Source organism: Aotus nancymaae, unplaced genomic scaffold (genome assembly GCF_030222135.1).
Source record: "Aotus nancymaae isolate 86718 unplaced genomic scaffold, 86718_ANA_hifiasm-v0.15.2.pri h1tg000041l, whole genome shotgun sequence".
NCBI lineage: Eukaryota > Metazoa > Chordata > Mammalia > Primates > Aotidae > Aotus > Aotus nancymaae.
Window position 1 is genome coordinate 8,742,104 of NW_026988455.1, and position 22,902 is coordinate 8,765,005.

The following is a 22,902-nucleotide window of genomic DNA, read 5'->3' on the forward strand; positions in this document are numbered from 1 at the left end:
TGGCTGGTACTGGTTGTTCTTTTCTACGTGTAGTGCCTCTTTCAGGAGCTCTCGTAAAGCCGGTCTGGTGATGATGAAATCTCTGAGTGCTTGCTTGTTCACAAAGGATTTTATTTTTCCTTCACTTATGAAGCTTAGTTTGGCTGGATATGAAATTCTGGGTTGAAAGTTCTTTTCTTTAAGGATGTTGAATATCGGCCCCCACTCTCTTCTGGCTTGTAGGGTTTCTGCTGAGAGATCTGCTGTGAGTCTGATGGGCTTCCCTTTGTGGGTAACCCGACCTTTCTCTCTGGCTGCCCTTAGTATTTTCTCCTTCATTTCAACCCTGGTGAATCTGACGATTATGTGCCTTGGGGTTGCTCTTCTAGACGAATATCTTTGTGGTGTTCTCTGTATTTCCTGGACTTGAATATTGGCCTGCATTGCTAGGTTGGGGAAGTTTTCCTGGATAATATCCTGAAGAGTATTTTCCAGCTTGGATGCATTCTTTTTTTCACATTGAGGTACACCTATCAAACGTAGATTAGGTCTTTTCACATAGTCCCATATTTCTTATTGACTTTGTTCATTCCTTTTTACCCTGTTTTCTCTAATCTTGCCTTCTCATTTTATTTCATTGAGTTGATCTTCGACCTCTGATATCCTTTCTTCTACTTGGTCAGTTCGGCTGTTGAAACTTGTGCATGCTTCACAAAGTTCTCATGTTGTGTTTTTCAGCTCCATCAATTCACTCATATTCCTCTCTAAGTTGTCCATTTCATTAGCATTTCTTCAAGTCTATTTTCAAGGTTCTTAGTTTCTTTGCATTGGGTTAGGACATGTTCTTTTAGCTCACAGAAGTTTATTATTATCCACTTTCTGAAGTCTGATTCTGTCATTTCATCACACTCATTCTCCATCCAGTCTTTTTCTCTTGCTGGTGAGGGGTTGTGATCCCTTGTAGGAGGAGAGGTGTTCTGGTTTCGGGTGTTTTCATCCTTTTTGCGCTGGTTTCTTCCCATCTTTGTGGATTTATCCACCTGTCGACTTTGTAGTTGTTGACTTTCTGATTTTGGTAAGTTTAAGTCTGCAGCAGCAGAACTCATAAACCCCCTTTTTTTTTTCCCAGGTGTTCTGTCCCAGGGAGTTAGGGCTTTATGAGTTTCTGCTGTGCTGCTGTTGTTTTCCCTGCCCACTAGGAGGCAGCCTAGTCACTCTCAGCCTGCAGAGGCTTCGCTGAGCTGCTATGGACTCCGCCCAGCTGCCATGTGAACTTCCCTGCAGTCCTGTTTATATGGATGTAGTTAGAGCTGCTTCTGCAATGTTGGCCCACCTCTGTAATCACGGACTTTCTCTTTAATGGCTGGTTGCTGCAGCAATGGCAAGCTGCCTCAGTAATGGCAGACGCCCCTTCCCCACAGAGCTGGACCGTCCCGGTTTCAGTTGTGCTTGCTGTGAAACTCTCAACTTAGAGCATTTCCAATTGCTGTTTTTTTATTTTTGTGGGGTTGGGACCAGCTAGGCCTGATCTCCTGGCTCCCTGACTCAGAGCCTTTTATTTTTTCATTGAACGCTTGGCTCTCTACCAGGTGACCTGGTCGCCTGTTGAATAGGCGCTGGGATCTGTGTGATTTCCCGTGCGGCGACCCACTGCACTGCTAAAACCACAGCTCTGAGATTCATGGATCTTTTTTTGCCTGGGAATCTCCTGGCCTGGCTCCCTGTTTCAGCTCCCTTTGCTGGCTAAGTGGGAACACAGTCCCGTTTACTCTGCACAGGGAGCGGCTGTGCTGGGGCACAGGCAGAACAGCCATGCCGGAAAAAACAGCCATGCTGGCGACCCGTGTGGCTCCTCTGCCTGCGAATCTCCTGGTCTGTGGGCAATAAAAATCCGTCTGGAAATGTGGCGTCCACTCACCCTCTGCACTTTCACTCGGAGCTGCAATCCTGAGCTGGATCTAACCGGCCATCTTGGAACTCTTGTGCAGAAACATTTTCTATGCTCCAGATTACTTTAAAAATTAGGCCTAATCTTGGCCAGGCATGGTGGCTCATGCCTGTAATCCCAGCGCTTTAGGAGGCCATATTGGATGGATCATTTGATGTCAGGAGTTTGAGGTCAGCCTGGCCAACATGGCAAAAACCTGTCTCTGCTAAAAATACAAAAAATTAGCCAGGTGTAGTGGTGGGCACCTGTAATCCCAGCTACTTAGGAGGCTGAGGCATGAGAATCACTTGAACCTGGGAGGTGGAGGTTGCAGTGAGCCAAGATCATGCCACTGCACTCTAGCCTGGGCAACAGAGTCAGACTCTGTCTCAAAAAAAAAAAAGGAAGAAAATTATGAAAACTCTTTTGAATATATGGGCACCTCCTGAACAGGGAGGTGGTTGAGCAGAGGTCCTGTCAGGTGGGACTGGGGATCCTGACAAGGTAGGAGCTGGGACTTCAGTGTGCTCAGTGTCTGGACCTCAGTGGTGCCCTTTGTCACAAGTATCCATCTGCACCCACTGATTTATATGGGGGAACCTGGGCAAAATCCAATGATATGGTTTGGCTGTGTCCCCACCCAAATCTCATGTTGAATTTTAGCTCCCATAATCCCCCTGTGTTGTGAGAGGGGCCCAGTAGAAGGTAAATGAATTATGGGAGCTAGTTTTTTCTATGCTGTCTCATGATAGTGAATATGTCTCATGAGATCTGATGGTTTTATAAAAGGGTAGTTCCCCTGCACACACTTTCTTCCCTGCTGCCATGTAAGATGTGCCTTTGCCTTCCATCATGATTGTGAGGCCTCCCTAGCCATCCTAAACAGTGAGTCCGTTAAACCTCATTTTTAAATAAATTACCCAATCTCAGGTATGTCTTTATTAGCAGCATGAGAATGGACGAATACAACCAACTTCAGTAGCTTAAGTGGGTCCAGTCACCACTCCAGAAGATACAGGATTATCAACTATGGCAGCATTCACAGTGTTAACTCAGCATATGTGCAGAGTATATGAGCTGTGGGGCTATGGTGGCCTCCACCTAGATTTCAAAACATGTATTGAACAGCCAGGAGCCCCGGGCAGAAGTTTTTCACAGAGGTGGAGCTACTGCAAAGACCCCCACTAGGGCAATGTCTAATGTAGCTGCAAGAGTCGGGCCACCTCTGAGACCCAACAACTGTAGAGTTGTTTGTTTTTTGAGACAGAGTCTTGTTCTGTCGCCAGGCTAGAGTGCAGTGGTGTAATCTTGGCTCACTGCAATCTCCACCTCCCAGGTTCAAGCAACTGATTAAGTATGACTTAATAAAGTTGGGGTCCTTAACATCTCACAACATGGCTAATGCAACAGTTTGCATCTCTTTTATTCTTTCATTTCTTTAGTGTGCTACACATACTAGCATCTGATAAATATCTTTAAGCATCAGATTTATCATATCATTTCCCTTCTGAAAAAAGTTATAATCACTTGTAATAAAATGAGAGATTGATTACCAGACTATAAACATGGCATTTCAAAACCCCAAAAAGTATAACCCTAATCTAGCTTTTATTTATTTATTTATTTTACTTTTTTTGAGATGGAGTCTCACTCTGTCTCCCACGCTGGAGTGCAGTGGCATGATCTCTGCTCACTGCAACCTCTGTTTCCTGGGTTCAAGTGGTTATTCTGCCTCAGGCTCCCAAGTAGCTGGGATTACAGGTGTGTGCTACCAGGCCCAGCTAATTTTTGTATTTTTAGTGGAAACGGGGTTTCACCATGTTGGCAAGGCTGGTCTCTAACACCTGACCTCAGGTGATCCACCTGCCTCAGCCTCCCAAAGTGCTGGCATTACAGGCATGAGCCACTGTGCCTGGCTGAACTGTAGAGTTAATGTGCAGCTCCAGCCTGGGAGAGCTGAAGGCACGATATTTCAGCCCATGAGAGCTTCTTCGTGAACTGAGCCCAGCAGGCACAGTAGCATAGTAACCCTATACTGCTAGCTCTAGAGGGGCAGGGCTGCCTTAAGCTTTGGGGACTCAACCCTCCCAATGTGTCCAGGTAGCAGCACAGGAAATAAAAGATTATTCTGGAGTCTTAAGATTTAATTTGTCTGCCTTGCTGGGTTTTGGACTTACTTTGGACTTCTTACTTCTTTCTTTTGGCCTATTTCTCCTTTTTGAAATGAAAATGTCTGCTGGGAATGGTGGCTCTTGCTCGTAATCACAGCACTTTGGGAGGCCGAGGTGGGTGGATCCCCTGAGGTCAGGAGTTTGAGACCAGCCTGGCCAACATGGTGAAACCCTGTCTATACTAAAAATACAAAAAATTAGCCAGGTGTGGTGGCAGGCACCTGTAATCCCAGCTCCTCAGGAGCCTGAAGCAGGAGAATCACTTGAACCCAGGAGGTGGAGGTTGCAGTGAACTGAGATCGCACCATTAAACTCCAACCTGGGCAACAAGAGTGAAACAGTGTCTCAAAGAAGAAAAGAAAGGAAGTATCTACCCTATATCTGTCTTACCATTGTATTTTGGAGGCACGTCACTTTATTTTTATTATTATTTCACAGACTCACAGCTGGAGGAAAATTTGCCTCAGGATGAGTTGTGCCATGGGTCTTACCCATGTCTGATTTAGATGAGACTCTGAACTTTAAACTTTTGGCCCTGAAACAAGTTAAGACTTTTGGAGCTATTGGGATGGAATTAATGTATTTTGCCTGTGAGAACATGAATTTGGGTAGTCAGGGGCAGAATGCTATGGTTTGAATGTATCCCCCAAAGCTCATGTGTTGAAAACCTAATCCCCAGTACAACAATGTGGAGAGGTGGACCTTTAAGAGGTGATTAGGTCATGAAGACTCTGACTTAATGCATTAATGCAGTTATTGTGGGAGTGGGGTTGGCTCATTATCACACAAGTGGGTTCCTTATGAAGGATGAGCTTAGCCCCCTTCCTGCTCTCTGTCACCATGTGATACTTTCTGCCATTGTTTGACAGAGCAAGAAGGCCCTCTCCAGATGTATCCGCTGTACTTGGACTTCCCAACCTCCAGAACGCTAAGCCAAATAAATCTCTGTTCATTATAAATTACCTGTCACAGCAGCACAGAATGGATGAAGACAAGTGCCTTTGAATGATTCACCCTGGAGAGAAGAAACTGGTTTAAATTGCAGATTTTTGAGTGTTTCCCAGCGCTTTGAATCTAAATCTCTAAGTGTCTAAATCTCTGGTTATCTAATTTTTAACAACTTTCCTGGTGATTCTTAAGCACATTAAAATTTGAGAACAGGCCTAGTGTGGTGGCTTACATCTGTAATCTCAGCACTTTGGGAGGCCTAGGTGGGCAGATCATGAGGTCAGGAGTTCAAGAGCAGCCTGGTCAACATGGTAAAACCCTGTCAACTAAAAAAAAAAAAAAATACAAAAATTAGCTGGGCATGGTGGTTCATGCCTGTAATCCCAGCTACGTGGGAGGCTGAGGTAGGAGAATTGCTTGAACTGGGACCCAGGAGGCAAAGATTGCAGTGAGCCAAGATTGCACCATTGCACTCCAGCCTGGGCACAGGGCGAGACTCCACCTCAAAAAAAAAAAAAAAAAAAAAATTGAGAACAGCTGCTCTATGTCCACTATCATTTAAACCTGGAAAATATGCACTCACCAACCCTTCAATCAATGTGATTGAAGGGGTTACAATTCAGTTGTGATTACCTGAGTTTGCCTGATCAAAAATGTCACTAGAAGACTTGATAAAAATACACACTCTTGGCTTGGCTTGGTGGCTCACACCTGTAATCCCAGCACTTTGGGAGGCTGAGGCAGGTGGATCATAAGGTCAGGATATTGAGACCACCCTGGCCAACATGGTGAAACTCTGTCTCTACTAAAAATACAAAAAAAAGTTAGCTGGGTGTGGTGGAGCACACCTCTAGTCCCAGTTACTCAGGAGGCTAAGGTAGAAGAATTGCTTGAACCCAGCTGGCAGAGATTGCAGTGAGCTGAGATCACACCACTGCATTATAGACTGGTGACAGAGCAAGACTTTGTCTAAAAAAAAAAAAAAAAACACATTCTTAGGTCTCTTTGCTGGTGGGAATCATATGTGAAACAAAGCCCAAGAATCTACATTTATTTATTTTTTATTTATTTTTTTGTTTTTTTCTGCTTTTTATGAGATGGAGTCTCACTCTGTTGCCCAGGCTGGAGTGCAGTGGTATGATTTTGGCTCACTGTAACCTCCACTTCTTGGGTTCAAGCAATTCTCTGGCCTCAGCCTTCTGAGTAGCTGTGATTACAGGGTGCCTGTCACCATGCCCAGCTAATTTTTGTATTTTTAGTAGAGATGGGTTTCACCATGTTGGTCTTGAACTCCTGACCTCAGGTGATCCACCTGCCTCAGCATACCAAAATTCTGGTATTAGAGGTGTGAGCCACTGCACCTGGCCAAGAATCTACATTTAAATGCAGTTGTTAAATGTTCTTCTAAGTAACTACACACATTTATCTATTTTGTGGAATTACTGGAATATAGATCAGTTAAATTTTGGATAGCTTTAACCCAATATGATGATTTTAGGTTTTGAATGGCAGTTTATTTTGAGCCATTGCTTCTGGAAGAATTAAATCTGATCCAGTGTTGGATTTTTCTTTCACTCATAGAGACAAGAATAAAGATAATAGCTCTAGCATTTATTGAGCACTAACTACGTGCCCACCACTTGATCCTCATCAAACCCTCTGAGGCATGGACCACTGTACTACTGCCATCCCTGTTTTATGGAGAAGATATTAAGGCAAAGGGGGGTTAAGTACCTTGCTAAGCATGGGCAGCTATTAATGCGGTAAATCTGGGGTCCCAAACCATTCTTGTAACCAATGCGACACTGCGTCTCTGGACTCCAGACCAATTTCTCTGATGCTCAAAATTTGCCTGTGTTAAATGCACGTTTGTGAAATATATTTCTTTTTCTTTTTTGAGATGGAGTCTCACTGTCTCCCAGGCTGGAGTGTAGTGGCACAATCTCAGCTCACTGTGACCTCTGCCTCGTAGGTTCAAGCAATTCTCCTGCCTCAGTCTCCCGAGTAGCTGCGATTATAGGTGGGCATCACAACTCCTGGCTAATATTTGTATTTTTAGTAGAGACAGGGTTTCACCATTTTGGCCAAGCTGGTCTTGAACTCCTGACCTCAGGTGACCTGCCCACCTTGGCCTCCCAAAATGCTCAGATTACAGGCATGAACCACCGCACCTGGCCAAAATATATTTCTTATATAAAAGAGAAAGTTTTCATTGTGCTGTGTTATACTCATGGCTAAAAGTTTCCTAAAATGGGTTTTGTTCTTTTTTCTTCTTCTTCCTCTTCTTTAGAGCAACTAGAAAGAAAGAGCATTGTTCTTAACCCAAAGAGGCCTGTTCTAAAAATTTCTATATCAGCAAAACTAATTATATTGGAAAATATCACCAATTAAATAAATAAAACAAGGTAAAACTTTTTGCTAATTATTTTTGAATAATTTATTCCTGGCTCCCTATGAATCGTTGAGGAATTGTAAGATACTGGAAAGTCTCTAATTAGGGAGTTTTAGAATAAACAGAAGTATAAACATTCATAGGAGTTAGATTTGAAGACAACTGCTTTTAACATGCAGACCCATCAGGAAGTTAGCATCTTGGTGGGAGTTATTTATTATATGTTTTAGTTTGAACAGAGGACATGCACACTGATGATCTCAAAGGTGTTCTTATCCTCATTTAGTGAAGGAAATGTATGCAAGGCAAGGTGAATGCGGTATACAGGGAGATCCAGGCACAGCTGGTGTTTGGCTTTGCTATTGGCTGCAATGTGGACTGTGGACAAATGAACTCACCACTTCGTGAATGGCCCCTAGAGAGGAAATCCTAAAGAGATCCCAGGACTTGTAACAGTCACATAGGAGATTGAGTCTTCAAGGGAACAGAGTGCTGGAGAACACAGAGACACTTAGGTTAGCTAAAGAAGATGAAACATGAGGTTGGGCACAGTGCTTCATACCTGTAATCTCAACACTTTGGGAGGCCAAGGCAGAAGGATCACTTGAGCCCAGGAGGTTGAAGCTGGCCTGAGCGACATAGTGAGACCCCCATCTCTACAAAAAATAAAAGGAAACTAATCAGGCCAGGCATGGCGGCTCACGCCTGTAACCCCAGCACTTTGGGAGGCCAAGGCAGGCAGATCATGAGGTCAGGAGTTTAAGACCAGCCTGACCAACATGGTGAAACCCCATCTCTACTAAAAATACCAAAAAATTAGCTGGGCGTGGTGGCATGCATCTGTAATCCCAGCTACTCTGGAGACTGAGGCAGGAGAATCGCTTGAACCCGGGAGGTGGAGGTTGCAGTGAGCTGAGATTGTGCCATTTCACTCCTGCCTGGGCAACATGGTGAAACTCCATCTCAAGAAAAAAAAAGAAAAGAAAAAGAAAAAAAAAGAAACCAATCAGGTATGGTGGCATGTGCCTGTGGTCTCAGCTACTCAGGAGGCTGAGGTGGGAGAATCGCATGAGTGTGCGGAGGTGAGACCTTGACAAAGAAAAAGAGGAGGACAAGGAGGAAGAGGAAGAAAAAGAAGGAGAAGAAGCAGAAGGAGGAGGAAGAGGAGGAAGAAGAAGAGGAGGAAGAGGAAGAAGTAGAAGAAGAAGGAGAAGGAAGAGGAGGAAGAAGAAATAGAATAAAAGAAGAATCTGGCGAAGCACAGTGGCTCATGCCTGTAATCCTAGCACTTTGGAAGGCTGAGGCGGGTGGATCTCCTGAAGTCTGAAGTTGAAGACCAACTGGACCAAGATGGTAAAACCCTGTCTCTACTAAAACTACAAAAATTAGCCAGGCATGGGTGGCAGCCACCTGTAATCCCAGCTACTCAGGAGGCTGAGGCAGGAGAATTGCTTGAATCCAGGAGGCAGAGGTTGCAGTTAGCTGAGATTACGCTACTGCACTACAGTCTGGGTGACAGAGTGAGACTCCATCACAAAAAAAAAGAATAAGAAGAAGAAAGAAGAGGAAATAGAAGAAGAAATTGTTTCTGAGTGGCCATGAAGAGTAGGAAGAAAACCCAACCTACCTCTTGCTGGGTCTACAGGGCAAACGTTCATTAAGGCAGAGAAGGTCTTCCAAGAGAGACTAGGCTTGGTGAGTAAGCGATTCGAAAGCTAGAAGGAAAGGAAGATATTGAAGTTACTCTTACTGCATAATATATAACTCCAAAACTTTGGGTGCTTTAAATAACAATGTTTTTTTTTTTTTTTTTTTTCATGGTCTGGGAGTTGACTGGGTTGAGGTAGGTGATTTTCACTCGGGGTCTCTCATGCCGTTGCAGTGGCTGGGGCTGGAGTCATCGCAAAGCCTTCTTCAGTCTCATGTCTGGCAACTGATGTTGACTGTCATCTGAAATCTGTGCCGGGACTGTTGATTGGAAGATCAACATGTGGCCTCTCCCTGTGATCTGGGCTTCCACACAGCATGGTGACTGGGTGAAAGGGCAAGCATCCCAGGAAGACCATGGACAAATGGTGTCACCTTTTATTATATACCTTGAATCACTTCTGCCAGTCACAGACCTTCTCAAATTCACACGGAAGGAACACAGACCCGACCTCAGCATGGAGCAATGTTAAGGTTATGTTTGAAGAAGCACATGCTATTATTATTGTTGTTGTTATTATTAAGAGAGAGTCTTGGGACTGGGTGCAGTAGCTCACACCTGTAATCTCAGCACTTTGGGAGGCCATGGCAGGCAGATCACCTGAGGTCAGGAGTTCAAGACCAGCCTGACCAACAGGGAGAAACCCTGTCTCTACTAAAAATACAAAATTAGCCTAGCTTGATGGTGCATGCCTGTAATCCCAGCTACTCAGGAGGCTGAGGCAGGAGAATCACTTGAACCTGGGAGACAGAGATTTTGGTGAGCTGAGATCGTGGCACTGCACTCCAGCCTGGGCAACAAGAGCAAAACTCTGCCAAAAAAAAAAAAAAAAAAGAGAGAGTCTTGCTCTGTCACCCAGGCTGGAGTGCAGTGGCACAATCTTGACTCACTGCAACTTCCACCTCCTGGGTTCAAGCAATTCTTCTGCCTCAGCCTCCCGAGTAGCTGGGATTACAGGTGTGTGCCACCATGCCCAGCTAATTTTTGTACTTTTAGTATAGATGGAGTTTCACCATGTTGGCCACACTGGTCTCAAACTCCTGACCTCAGGTGGTCCACCCACCTAGGCCTCACAAAGTGCTGGGATTACAGGCATGAGCCACTGCATCCAGCACATGCTATTAATGAAAAGTCAGAAAACAGCCAGATGTGGTGGTTGGTGCCTGTAACCCTGTACTTTGGGAGGCCGAGGTGGGTGGATCACTTAGGTCAGGACTTTGAGACCAGCCTAGGCAACATAATGAGACCCCCCATCTCTATAAAAATTAAAAGCCAGAAAACAACAGATATTGGCAAGGATGCAGAGAAAAGGGAATGCTTATACACTGTTGGTGGGAATATAAATTAGTACAATCATTATGGAAAACAGAGACTTCTCACAGAACTAAAAATAGAACTGCCATTCAACTGGCAATCTCACTACTGGGTATCTACCCAAAGGGAAATAAATCAATATATCAAAAAGTACCTGTACTCATATGTTTATCACAGCACTATTCATAGTAGCAAATATATGGGATCAACCTAAGTGTCCATCAACAGATGACTAGATAAAGAAAATGTGGTACATATACACCGTGGAACGTGACTCAGCCACAAAAAGAATGGAATAATGCCTTTTCCAGCAGTGTGGATAGAACTGGAGGACATATCCTCAGTGAAATAACTCAGAAACAAAGTCAAATACTGATGGTTCTCATGTGTGGGAATTACACAATAGTTACACAGGAGGAAAAATAGACACTGAAGACTGCAAAAGATGGGAGGAGGGTGAGGGATGAATATTCTCCTTTTGAGTACAATGTTCACTATTTGGTGATGGCTACACTCAAAACCCAGACCTCAGTGCTCCACGATAAGAAAACCTGCACCTGTACCTGCTAAACAGATCAAACATTTTTTCAGTTTTATTTATTAAAAAATTCAACTGGCCAGGTGGAGTGGCTCACACCTGTAATCCCAACACTTTGGGAGGCCAAGGCAGGTGAATCAACTGAGGTTGGGAGTTTGAGACCAGCCTGACAATATGACAAAACCTTTTCTCTACTAAAAATACAAAAATTAGCCAAAAACTAGCCAGCCTGTGGTGACATGCACCTGTACTCCCAGCTACTTGTGAGGCTGAAGCAGGAGAATCACTTGAACCCAGGAGGCAGAGGTTACAGTGAGCTGAGATGGCATCATTGCATTCCAGCCTGGATGACAGAGTGAGACTCCATCTTGGGGGAGAAAAAAAATGAACTTTTGGCTGAGTATGGTGGCTCATGCCTGTAATCCCAGCACTTTGAGAGGCTGAGGCAGGCAGATCAATTGAGGTCAGGAGTTTGAGACCAGCCTGGCCAACAGGGTGAAACCTTGTTTCCATTAAAAATACAAAAATTGGCCAAGTATGGTGTTGCACACTTGTAATCCCAGCTATTCAGGAGACTGAGGCAGAAGAATCAGTTGAACCCAGGAGGCAGAAGTTGCAGTGAGCCGAGATTATGTCACTGCACTCCAGCCTAGGTGACAGAGCAAGACTCTGTCTCAAAAAGAATAAAAAAATTCAACTTTTATTTTATTATTATTTTTAAGACAGGATCTCACTCTGTCACCCAGGCTGGAGTGCAATGGTGTGATCATGGCTCACTGTAGCCTTGACTTCCTGGGCTCAAGCAATCCTTACCTCAGCCTGCTGAGTAGCTGGGACTACAGGTGCATACCACCATGCCTGGCTAATTTTTTTTTTTGTGTGTGTGTGATGAAGTTTCATCTTACTGTCCAGACTGGAGTAAAATGGCTCTATCTTGGCTTCTCAAACCTCTGCATCATGGGTTCAAGCGATTCTGCTGCCTCAGCTTTTCTGAGTAGCTGGGATTACAGTCATGCACCACCATGCCTGGCTCATTTTGTATTTTTATTTTTTGTAGAGATAGGGTCTTGCTATGTTGCCCAGGCTGGTTTGTAACTCCTGGCCTCAAGCGATCCTCCCACATTGGCCTCACAAAGCATTGGAATTATAGGCATGAGCCACTGTGCTCCACCACAAAACACTCTTTTTTTTTTTAAGATGGAGTTTCGCCTCTTGCTACCCAGGCTGGAGTGCAGTGGCGCAATCTCAGCTCACTGAAAACTCTGCCTCCCAGGTTCAAGCAATTTTCCTGCCTCAGCCCCTTGAGTAGCTGGGATTACAGGCATGCACCACCACACCTGGCTAATTTTGCATTTTTCATAGAGATGGGGTTTCTCCATGTTAGTCAGGCTGGTCTCGAACTCCTGTCCCCAGGTGATCTGCCTCCCTTGGCCTCCCAAAGTGCTGGGATTACAGGCATGAGCCACCATGCCCAGTCTACAAAACACTCTTTTAAAAGTTTTCTTTTTTTTTCTGGAGTGGTGAAATAATTAATCTCTGTGGTGAAGACTTCCTTTTTATTTGGGAAATAATATTTGCTGTGGGCCTATTGTTTGTGAAAAGATACTAATAGCTAACATTTTTTGAGTGTCCAATCATTCATTCATTCAAAATATATATACTGGGGCAGGTATGGTGGCTCATGCCTATGATCCCAGCACTTTGAGAGGCTGAGGCAGGTGGATCACTTGAGATCAGGTGTTCGAGACAAGCCTGGCCAACTCGGTGAAACCCTACTTCTACTAAAAATACAAAAATTAGCCAAGTGTGGTGGTGTGTGCCTGTAGTCCTAGCTACTTGGGAGGCTGAAGCAAGAGAGTCGCTTGAACCTGGGAGGCAGAAGTTGCAGCGAGCCAAGATTGTGCCACTACACTCCAGCCTGGGTGACAGAGTGAGACTGTCTCAAAAAAAAAAAAAAAAAGAGAGAGAGAGAGAGCCTACTTCAACAGGTCTGGCTGGCCAAGACACTCCATCTGCTACACACTTGGGCCCACCACAGGCTTCATACTGAAGCATGCTCTTCCCAGGCTGTGCCAGCCAATGGCTCTGCATGCCATGGATTCCAGATTCAGGCCATTCCTGCCTTACAAACAGCTCCTATGTGGACAGTCTGCTCTGGGCTCTCTGCAGAGCTTTCAAACAGTTGTCAGACCTGCATTGTGGTCAGTACGCTCTCCATGAATATTCATTTTGTTTATTTTATTTTATTTTTATTTTTATTTTAGATAGGATTTGGAGTGCAGTGGCTTGATCATGGCTCACTGTGGCCTCCACCTCCTGGGCTCAAGCAATCCTCCCACCTCAGCCTCCCGAGTAGCCAGGACTACAGATACATACCACTATACCCAGCTAATAATTTTATTTTCTTGTAGAGACAGGGTCTCGCCATGTTGCCCAGGCTGGTCTTGAACTCCTGGCCTCAAGTGATCCTCCTGCCTTGGCTTCTTAAAGTGCTGGGATTATAGGCACGAGCCACAGTGTCCATCCATGCCTTTTAAAAAAAACTTTTTATTTTTTTTAATTTTTATCATTCTTTTTTTTGGGACAGAGTCTCGCTCATTCTGTCACCCAGGCTGGAGTGCAGTGGCATGATCTCAGGTCACTGCAACCTCCCCCTCCTGAGTTCAAGCGATTCTCCTGCCTCAGCCTACCAAGTAGCTGGGATTACAAACACCCACAGCCACACCAGGCTAATTTTTGTATTTTTAGTAGAGATGGGGTTTCGCCATGTTGTCCAGGCTGGTCTCAAAGTCTGGACCTCAGGTGATCTGCCTGCCTTGGCCTCCCAAAGTGCTGGGATTACAGGTGTGAGCCACCTCATCTGGCCCATCCATGCTTATTCTTGGTCCCGCTTTCCTTTATTCTTCACAGGCTTTTTTTTTTTTTCCTGTCAATCTCTTGCACATCGAATTCCACCTTGGCATCTGCTTCTTGTGTTATGGAACTGAACTGGGATCAGCTCACCTGGTTCCTCCTTTGTTCATAGTTCTCTCATGGCACAATGGCTACCCGGAGTACCCTTCTTGCAGTCCAGGAAGTAAAAAATTGTGTTGCTGAAACAGCCTTTGTCTCAGTGCTAATTTTTCTTTGCGGTACCAAGCATCTATTTCCAACATCTATTTCCAACACTACCCGAGGCCAGGAGTTTGAGATCGGCCTGGGCAATATAGCAAGACACCATCTGTAAGAAATTTAAGAAAATTAGTCAAGCATGGTGGTGCAGACCTGCAGCTGGGATTACAGGCACGCGCCACCACGCCCAGCTAATTAGTAGAGACAAGGTTTCACCCTGTTGGTCAGGCTGGTCTCAACCTCCTGACCGCAAGTCATCCACCTGCCTTGGCCTCCCAAATGCTGGGCTTAGAGGCATGAGCCGCTGTATCTGACCCCAAACTGTTTTTGTTACAAATAGGGTCTCCCTCTGTCACCCAGGCTGGAGTGCAGTGGCACAATCACAGCTCACTGCACCCTTGAACTCCTGGGCTCAGGCAGTCCTCCCACTTAACCTCCCGTGGTGCTGGGACCACAGGAACTTTTCTACTTCCCCCAATTCCCTCCTCTTTTACTTTATAGTTTTCCTTTTTAAACCTTTTTAAACATATTTTGGCTTAGCTGTTCTGACTGAGTTTTCGAAAGAAAAAGTTTCTCTTTTCTCTTCACACGATTTCCAGGCCCCGCCCCCTCCCGGGCCCCGCCCCTCACGCGCGCTGGGATGTGCCGCCTCAGTCTCCGCTGGTCAATCCAGCCTCCCTTGCGGTTGCGTGCCCCGCCCCCTCCTTCGGCGCTTGCGCGCGCCTTCCCCCACGCTCCTCCTTACTCCTTTCGGGGCAGTTAGGCGGTGGGCGTGTGGGTGCCGGGCCTGGAGCAAGCGACCGAGCCATTGGGGGGCTGCGGCGGTGATGGGGTAGGTGGTGGCGGCGGCAGAGCGGGAGAAGCAGTGGGACCGCGAGTACCTGGCCCTCTTCAACCTGGGGCCCTGGGTGAAGTGCTCTGCCGCCCTTGCCTCCAGGTAGCTGGCTGGGGAGTGGGCTGAGAGCGGCCGCGCGGGGAAAGAGTGGAGGCTCGGGGTGGGGAGCGCAAGGCGGGGGCTCGGGCCTGGGGTCGGTGGGGACCGGGCCACGGGGGATCGGGCGGGGCGGGAAGCGGCGGCTGGGAGCTCCTGCCCCAGGGGCAGCCGAAGCCCAGGCTGCGCGGCGAAGGTGGTGGGGGCCTCAAGGTCGCCAGGGAGGGATGAGGTGACAGAATGCAGTCGGGAGGCCGGGGCAGTCGGGTGCGGTCGGACCGCGGGGGCCGCGCTGGGCTGTAGCGCGAGGGTCTGAGGAGGTGAGGTTTTCTAGTTCTCGGGAGGCGGGCCGGGGGTGTGGGACCCTGTCCGCCGCGCCCGCGAGGCCAGCGGCCACCTCTTGCCCCCCATCGCTGCAGCCGACGCTTTGGGGCCGGCGCCGACTCAGGGTCTTCCTGGTGCTAGGACGGGTGTTTCTGTGGTCAGGCCTCTTTGTACCCCAGCGCTAGTAAGAATTTGCAGACTTCCTGAGACCGTGACATTTGCGGGCAAACATGAATTTGACCCTACTCTGGAAGAAGATACCGGCACTTAACATGTCTGTTTTCTTTGATTTCCCCTCGTATATTTCAGTGTGCTAGAAGGGGGAAATGGTGTGAGTTTGGGTCTGAGTTTAAGCTTCATCGGAGTAAAGGACAAGTATGTCGTGTGGATGGTGGTGTTTTAGGCATTGGCATGACTTAAACGTTGTTGCTTATTACTATAATAGGATACCTCCAACAGCACGCTTTGCTAAACTTGAGCGATTTGTTTGTGTTACTGATCATTTTAGTGTTTTTTTTTTAAAATGTTGTAATTGGTTTGTCTGTTACATTTTATTTTAACACATTAAATTTTCCTAGGCAAGTTACTTTGTTTATTTCGACTCATATTATTGATTACACGAATAAGGTGGCATTGGAGTTTGTCTTGTTATTGGTTACAAATTTCAGGTTGCTGATCTTTCCACTTAGGCTTCTCATGGACCAGATACTTTATCTCATTTGCTCTTAAACTAAAATCCTGTAGCTTTTTACAGGGGAAATAATGATCACATGGCCAAATGAAACATTTTGAAAATGCACTTAAAATGTAGGTATTAGTTTACAAGGGAAAATACCTAGATGTGACAAAAAGCTCACATTTGTTGTTGGTGGTTATTCTGAACCAAGTTAGTAGGCTGCTTAGACTCTCAGATACACTTTGAGAAACATCGAGTGTTTTTTATGCAAACTTTTTGTTATTTCCACTTTGGGAAAGGACTTTTAAACTCGTAAGTACCTTCCACCTGAAGTTAGTTGAATGAATAAATATATAAGGAAAACATGATGCAGCAGCACATTTCAAGTATTTAAGAAACAAGAACTAAAAATAATTTTGATCCTAGGTTAATATGGAATTTAAGCAGAATTATGATCAATTTTAGATTTTCTTTTGAAACAAGTAGTCTAAAATAAATGGTTCTTTTAACATTGGGGCTTGGAAGGGGTACTTTACTGTATGCTTAAGTTCTTAAAATTGACTTTCTTTAAAAAAGAGAGTTTTGAACCATTTAAAAAGCATACATTCTAAATATTCTCATAGTTATAGATCCTGCAAGAGCTGCATGGTTGTGCATCATAAAACATCAAGAAGTATATTAAAAGTATATATAAGTACATGTAAGACTAAAGGTAACTGGATCTCTTTATATTTTAAACGTGAATTTTATATGTTGTGACAAAGTGTTTCAGTGTGTAACTGTGGACATAAAACAGTTTAACTTAGATGCTTGTTAAAGGATAGGTAAAAAGATATGCTAATAAGAAGAGTAAATAACTTACTTGCTATCTATACAGCGAAATTATTTTAAGAAATTTGTTCAGTTTGATCAGCCTGTTTATAAACTACTTGCAAAAATCAAGTAGTTTATAAGCTACTCATTTAATAAATGAATTTACAGGTCAACTTATTTTGGAAATAGTTTATAAACAGGCTGATCAAAATCACCTATGTATGTATACATATACAATCACATATATATACATATATAGACTTAATTTTCTTTTGGATGTAGGTAGACAAAACATTGAAAGTTTTTATTTTGTCTAGCTGAAAGATACTTTAAATGAAAGCTGATTATTGGACATCTCAAGTTAGTTTATTTTGAGTAGTGATTGCCATGTAGCAGTACTACTCAAAGATGTACTCTTAGGAAAAGAAAGTTTGAGCCCAGGCCGGGCGCGGTGGCTCATGCCTGTAATACCAGCACTTTGGGAGGCTGAGGCAGGTGGATCACCTGAGGCTGGGAGTTCGAGACCAACCTGACCAACTTGGAGAAACCCAGTTTCTACTAAAAATACAAAATTAGGTCGGTGGGCATGGTGGTGCATGCCTGTAATCCCAGCTGCTCAGGAGGCTGAGGCAGAATTGCTTGAACCTGGGAGATGGAGGTTGCGGTGAGCCAAGATCACACCACTGCACTCCAGCCTGGTCAACAAGAATGAAACTCTGTCTCAAGAAAAAGAAAAAAAGTTAGAGCCTAGAGAAAAGTTAACAGATGAAAAAGATTCTGAAGAAAGTCCTCTTGCAGGATCCAGAGTTAGCACGTGGTTTTGGATTGCTTATACTCAACTTGATTCTCATTTCATAATCCCCAAATGTCCTAATCCAAACAGAATAAGGTAGAGGTTAAAGAGAGAATCTTGGGGGGCATGTGTTATCTGTGTGTAAAGTCCCCTGTTATTTTGGGGCCATCATGATATAAAGGGCCAGATTTTTAGATTTCTAAAGAAATATTTTCCCAAAATAAGGAGGCTACAATAGAAATGCTGATTTGTTTTATTTCATTTTTTTTTTTTTTGAGACAGAGTCTTGCTCTGTTGCCAAGCTGGAGTGCAGTGGTGTGATCTCAGCTCACTGCAGGCTCTGCCTCCTGAGTTCAAGTGATTCTCCTGTGTCAGCTTCCTGAGTAGCGTGGATTACAGGTACATGCTTCCACACCCAGCTAATTTTTTGTATTTTTAGTAGAGACAGGGTTTCACCATGTTGGCCAGTATGGTTTCGATCTGTTGACCTCTTAAGCCACTGTGCCTGGCCTGATTTTTTATTTCTACCAGGTACAGCCAATAAAAACAAATATCACACCACTGTCTCCTGTCACCATCATTTCATTTAACAAAAGGATATTTTCACTCAAACAATTGGAAAGAACAGAATCAGTATAAATTTTATTTTTTATTTTTTTGAGATGGAGTCTTGCTCTTTTGCCAGGCTGGAGTGCAGTGGGATGATCAGTCTTGGCTCACTGCAACCTCCACCTCCTTGGATCCAGTGATTCTTCTGCCTCAGTGTCCTGAGTAGCTGGGACTACAGGTGTGCACTACCATGCCCAGCTAATTTTTGTATTCGTAGTAGAGACGGGGTTTCACCATATTGGCCAGGATGGTCTTGAACTCTTGACCTCATGGTTGGCTCGCCTCAGCCTCCTAAAGTGCTAGGATTACAGGCATGAGCCACTGCCCCTGGCCAGAATAAAATATCTTTAAATGGAATCATTTAGTTATATTGAAAAGTTTACTTTTAGACCAGCCTGGCTAACATGGTGAAACCCTGTCTCTACTAAAAATATAAAATTAGCTGGGCATGGTGACATGCACCTGTAATCCCAGCTACTCTGAAGGCAGAGGTAGGAGAATCACTTGAATCCAGGAGGCAAAAGTTGCAGTAAGCAGAGATGGTGCCATTGCACTCCAGCTGGGCTACAAGAGTGAAACTCCATTTCAAAAAAAAGTTTATTTTGTGTCCTTACTTTTCTCCATTTTCTCATAAATCAATGAAAATTCTGCTGCAAACTTACACGAGCCTGCCAGCTAACATTACGTTAGTCCTCCCTGCCCCCTTGGTTTGGTATACTGAGCTCAAATCTGGGGGGCTAACAGCTCTCCCAGTTCTTAAACTTGTGGCCTTTTGTTCATGGTCCCACAGTTTCTTATGTTAAATAGGGATTTTTACACCTACTTAGGGGTTGGCTCACACCCGTAATCCCAGTACTTTGGGAGGCTGACACCTGGCAGATCTCTTGAGCTCAGGAGTTTCAGACCAGCCTGGGCAACAGGGCAAATCCCTGTCTCTACAAAAAAATACAAAAATTAACCGGGCATGGTGGTGCATGCCTTTAGTTCCAGCTTCTTGGGAGGCCGAGGTGTGAGGATCACTTGATCCCGGGAGGCTGAGGTCACTGTGGAGTGAGCCATGATGGTGCCACTGCACTCCAGCCTCAGTGGTAGAGAGAGATCCTGTCTCATCAAACAAACAAACAAACCTACTTTGCCAGATGAATATTAGGATGAAAAGTGATTACATATACGTTCCTGAAATAAAGTCTGTCCTCAGTTCTAGCTGTTACCATTGACTGGAGATGTTACTTTTTTTTTTCAGTGTTTGATAATAAATGCCTTTAAGTATAATAAGTTTCTTGTATATACTCATTTATATGTTTAAATGTTAATTGTTTTAATATATTTTATTGCTGATCATGGCATAGCATAAAGATGTGTTCATTTAAAACACTTGAAGTTGTGCAAGAGAAACTAATATGCAGAATTTTTTTTTTTTTTTTTTTTTTTTGAGATGGAGTCTTGCTCTGTCAACCAGGCTGGAGTGCAGTGGTGCGATCTTGACTCACTCGAACCTCTGCCTCCAGGTTCAAGTGATTCTCCTGCCTCAGCCTCCCAAGTAGCTGGGATTACAAGCACCCACCACCATGCCCAGCTAATTTTTGTGTTTTTAGTAGAGACAGGGTCTCACCATGTTGGCCAGGCTGGTCGTGAACTCCTGACCTCAGGTGATCTGGCCACCTCAGCCTCCCAAAGTGCTGAGATTACTGGCATCAGCCACCATGCCCAGTCCTAATATGCAGAATATTGTAAGTAGGTATTTCCTATATATTAGACCTCCTCTAAGAAGGGTTTCTATGTAAGAATAGTACAAATGATCTGGAAAGGTTAATAGGCTTGACAAATTTATGTTTCTTAACACTGTAAAAGTAGTCCAGTTGTCCTATGGTATATGCATAGGACATATACCATATGGGGTTGGTTCCAGGACCCCTATTTCTACCAAAATCCTGGCATACTCAAGTCCCTGCTGTGGGCCCTGCAGATCCTGGGTATGTGAAAAGTTAGGCTTCCATATATGCAGGTCTGCATTTAGTTGAAAAACATCTACATATAAATGGACCCATGCAGCTCAAACCTGTGCTGTTCAAGGGTCCACTGTATTTGAAAATAAAGTCCACAAAAAAATTGCCAGGAGGTGAAGGCTGCAGTGAGCTGAGATCGCACCATTGCACTCCAGCCGGCACATCAAGAACAAAACTCTGTCTCAAAAAGAACCTAGAAGTATTTATTGCTCCTTGCTTTGTCTGAGATTCAGAGGTTAAGCGACTTGCCCAAGATAACACAGGTAGTAGCAAATTGAGACTTAACACCTGGCTTCCAGAGTACTTATTTAGAATCACCTCTGCACCCCCATTTTAAAAATTAAATCTTGTCTAGGTAATGCATTTGCTGCTTCAGGTTTGAAAGATAAGGCAAGTGCAGTGAAAAGTCTTCACATCCCTTCCCCCAAACAGACAGTTCTACCTGTCAGTAGACCACTGTGAAACTTTTCAGAGCCATTTGACACATAGACAAGCATCCATATGACCGTATGATTCCTCCCCCCACCTTTTTTTTCTAACAGGGGTGTGTCATGTATATGTTCTGATAGACAGCCTGCTTTGGCTTGGCATTTGCTCCATTACTCCTGTACTTTAAATGCTTGCTTGCATTTATATTTAGTGAAATGTTAATAACTGCTAGGACATAAAAGAGAATCTGTTTTGACTAGCCAAGATGAATTTAAGAAATGAAATTCCTAAAATTGTCATTATTTTGTTTTGTTTTGTTTTGTGTTTTTTGAGATGGAGTTTCGCTCTTGTTACCCAGGCTGGAGTGCAATGGCGCGATCTTGGCTCACCGTAACCTCCGCCTCCTTGGTTCAGGCAATTCTCCTGCCTCAGCCTCCTGAGTAGCTGGGATTACAGGCATGTGCCACCATCCCCAGCTAATTTTTTGTATTTTTAGTAAAGACAGGGTTTCACCATGTTGACTAGGATGATCTCGATCTCTTGACCTTGTGATCCACCTGCCTCGGCCTCCCAAAGTGCTGGGATTACAGGCTTGAGCCCTGCGCCCGGCTTGTTTTGTTTTTGTCTCAAAAAAAAAAAAAAAACCAGAAAGAAATTCTATTATAAGCAATGGGTCAAATTCTGTTAGAAGCAAGGGGTTATATCTGGTAAGCATTTTTTTTTTTTTTTTTTTTTTAAAAGGACAGGTTCAGGGAGCTTCCTGATACCTCACCAAGTGAAGGTGCCTGGAGGCTGGCACACCAAGAGAGGGCATAGAAACTCCACACCCCTTCCCCCATACCTCATCCCATGCGACTCTTCATTTGTATCCTTTATAACACCCTTTATAATAAACTGGCAAATGCATTTCCCAGAGTTTTGTGAGTTGCTTTAGCAAAATAATGAAACCCAAGGAGAAAGTGGAATCTCCAATTTATCACTGATCAGTCAGAAGCACAGGTAAAACAACCTGGGGCTTTTGATTGGCATCAGAGGTGGGGACAGTCTTGTGAGACTGAGACCTCTACCTGTGCACCATCTATCTTCATACACTGTCTCTCTCTCTCTTTTTTTTTTTTTTAATGAGAGAAAGAAAAAGGGGGAGAGAGAACAGGATTCTTGCTCTATTGCCCGGGCTGGAATGCAATCTAAAAATAGGTATTAAAAACCTCTTTTATGCCAATAATTGTGCTTAACAATGGAGACAGAAAGGAATAAGAGAAGGAAATAACAAACAGCTGACCAATATTTTATTTAAGTCTGTGAAATGCTATGCAAATGCTTAAGAGTGATTTACTTCCAATTATGTAGTCACTTTCAAAATAGGTATAATATGATACTGAGAAAAATGTATGTTCTGTGGACGTGGGGTGGAGAATTCTATAAATATTCACTAAGTTTACTTATTCCAGGTCTAAGTTCAAATCATAGATGTCCCTATTAATTTTCTATGTCGTTGATCCTTTGAATATTAACAATGTGGTGTCAAAATCTCCCGCTATTATTATGCAGGAGTCCAGGTCTCTTTATAAGTCATTAAGAACTTGTCTTATGTATCTGGGTGCTCCTGTATTGGGTGCATATATATTTATAATCATTAATTCCTGTTGTTGCATTGATCCTTTTACCATTATGTAATGTCCTTCTTTGTTTCTTTTAGTCTGTTACTATTAAAGTCTATTTTGTGAGAGACAAAAGTTACAACTCGTTTTTTTTTTGGCTCTCCATTTAATTTGTTAATCTTCCTCCATCCCTTTGTTTGGAGTCTTTGTATGTCGTTGCTTGTGAAATAGATCTGGATACAGCGTACCGATGGGTTTTGACTTTTTATTCAATTTACCTGTCTGTGTCTTTGATTCGGGCATTTAATCCATTTAAATTTAGAATTAATATTAATATTTATGAGTTCAATATTGTCATTTAATGCTAGCTGGCTATTTTGCCCATTAGTTGATGTAGATTCTTCATTATAGAGATACTCTTTATGTTTTGGTAAGTTTTTGGGATGACTGATACTGGTTGTTCCTTTCTGTTTGTAGTGCTTCTTTCAGAAGCTCTTGTAAAGCAGGCCTGGTGGTGATGAAATCTCTGAGTGCTTGCTTGTTCATGAAAAATTTTATTTTTCCTTCACTTATGAAGCTTAGTTTGATGGGATATGAGATTCTGGGTTGAAAATTCTTTTCTTTGAGGAATT

The 22,902-nt window shown here is 43.9% G+C and overlaps 1 protein-coding gene across 14 annotated transcripts in view; it reads left to right on the forward strand.

The window, feature by feature from the left end:
• The window catches only part of LOC105710662 (uncharacterized), a 247,749-nt gene that overhangs the window by 40,634 nt on the left and 184,213 nt on the right, over positions 1–22,902 (forward strand). For 9 of the 14 annotated variants that reach the window (XR_010336967.1, XR_010336968.1, XR_010336974.1 and 6 more), the window contains exon 1: positions 14,840–14,920. The exons of 1 other annotated variant lie outside the window; for it this stretch is intronic. The gene's annotated coding sequence lies outside the window, so the exon portion shown is untranslated. Of the gene's footprint in view, positions 1–4,946; positions 14,009–14,839; positions 15,026–17,914; positions 18,025–22,902 lie in introns of those variants that run through there. 4 more of the 14 variants (XR_010336975.1, XR_010336976.1, XR_010336970.1 and 1 more) reach the window with 4 other exon arrangements.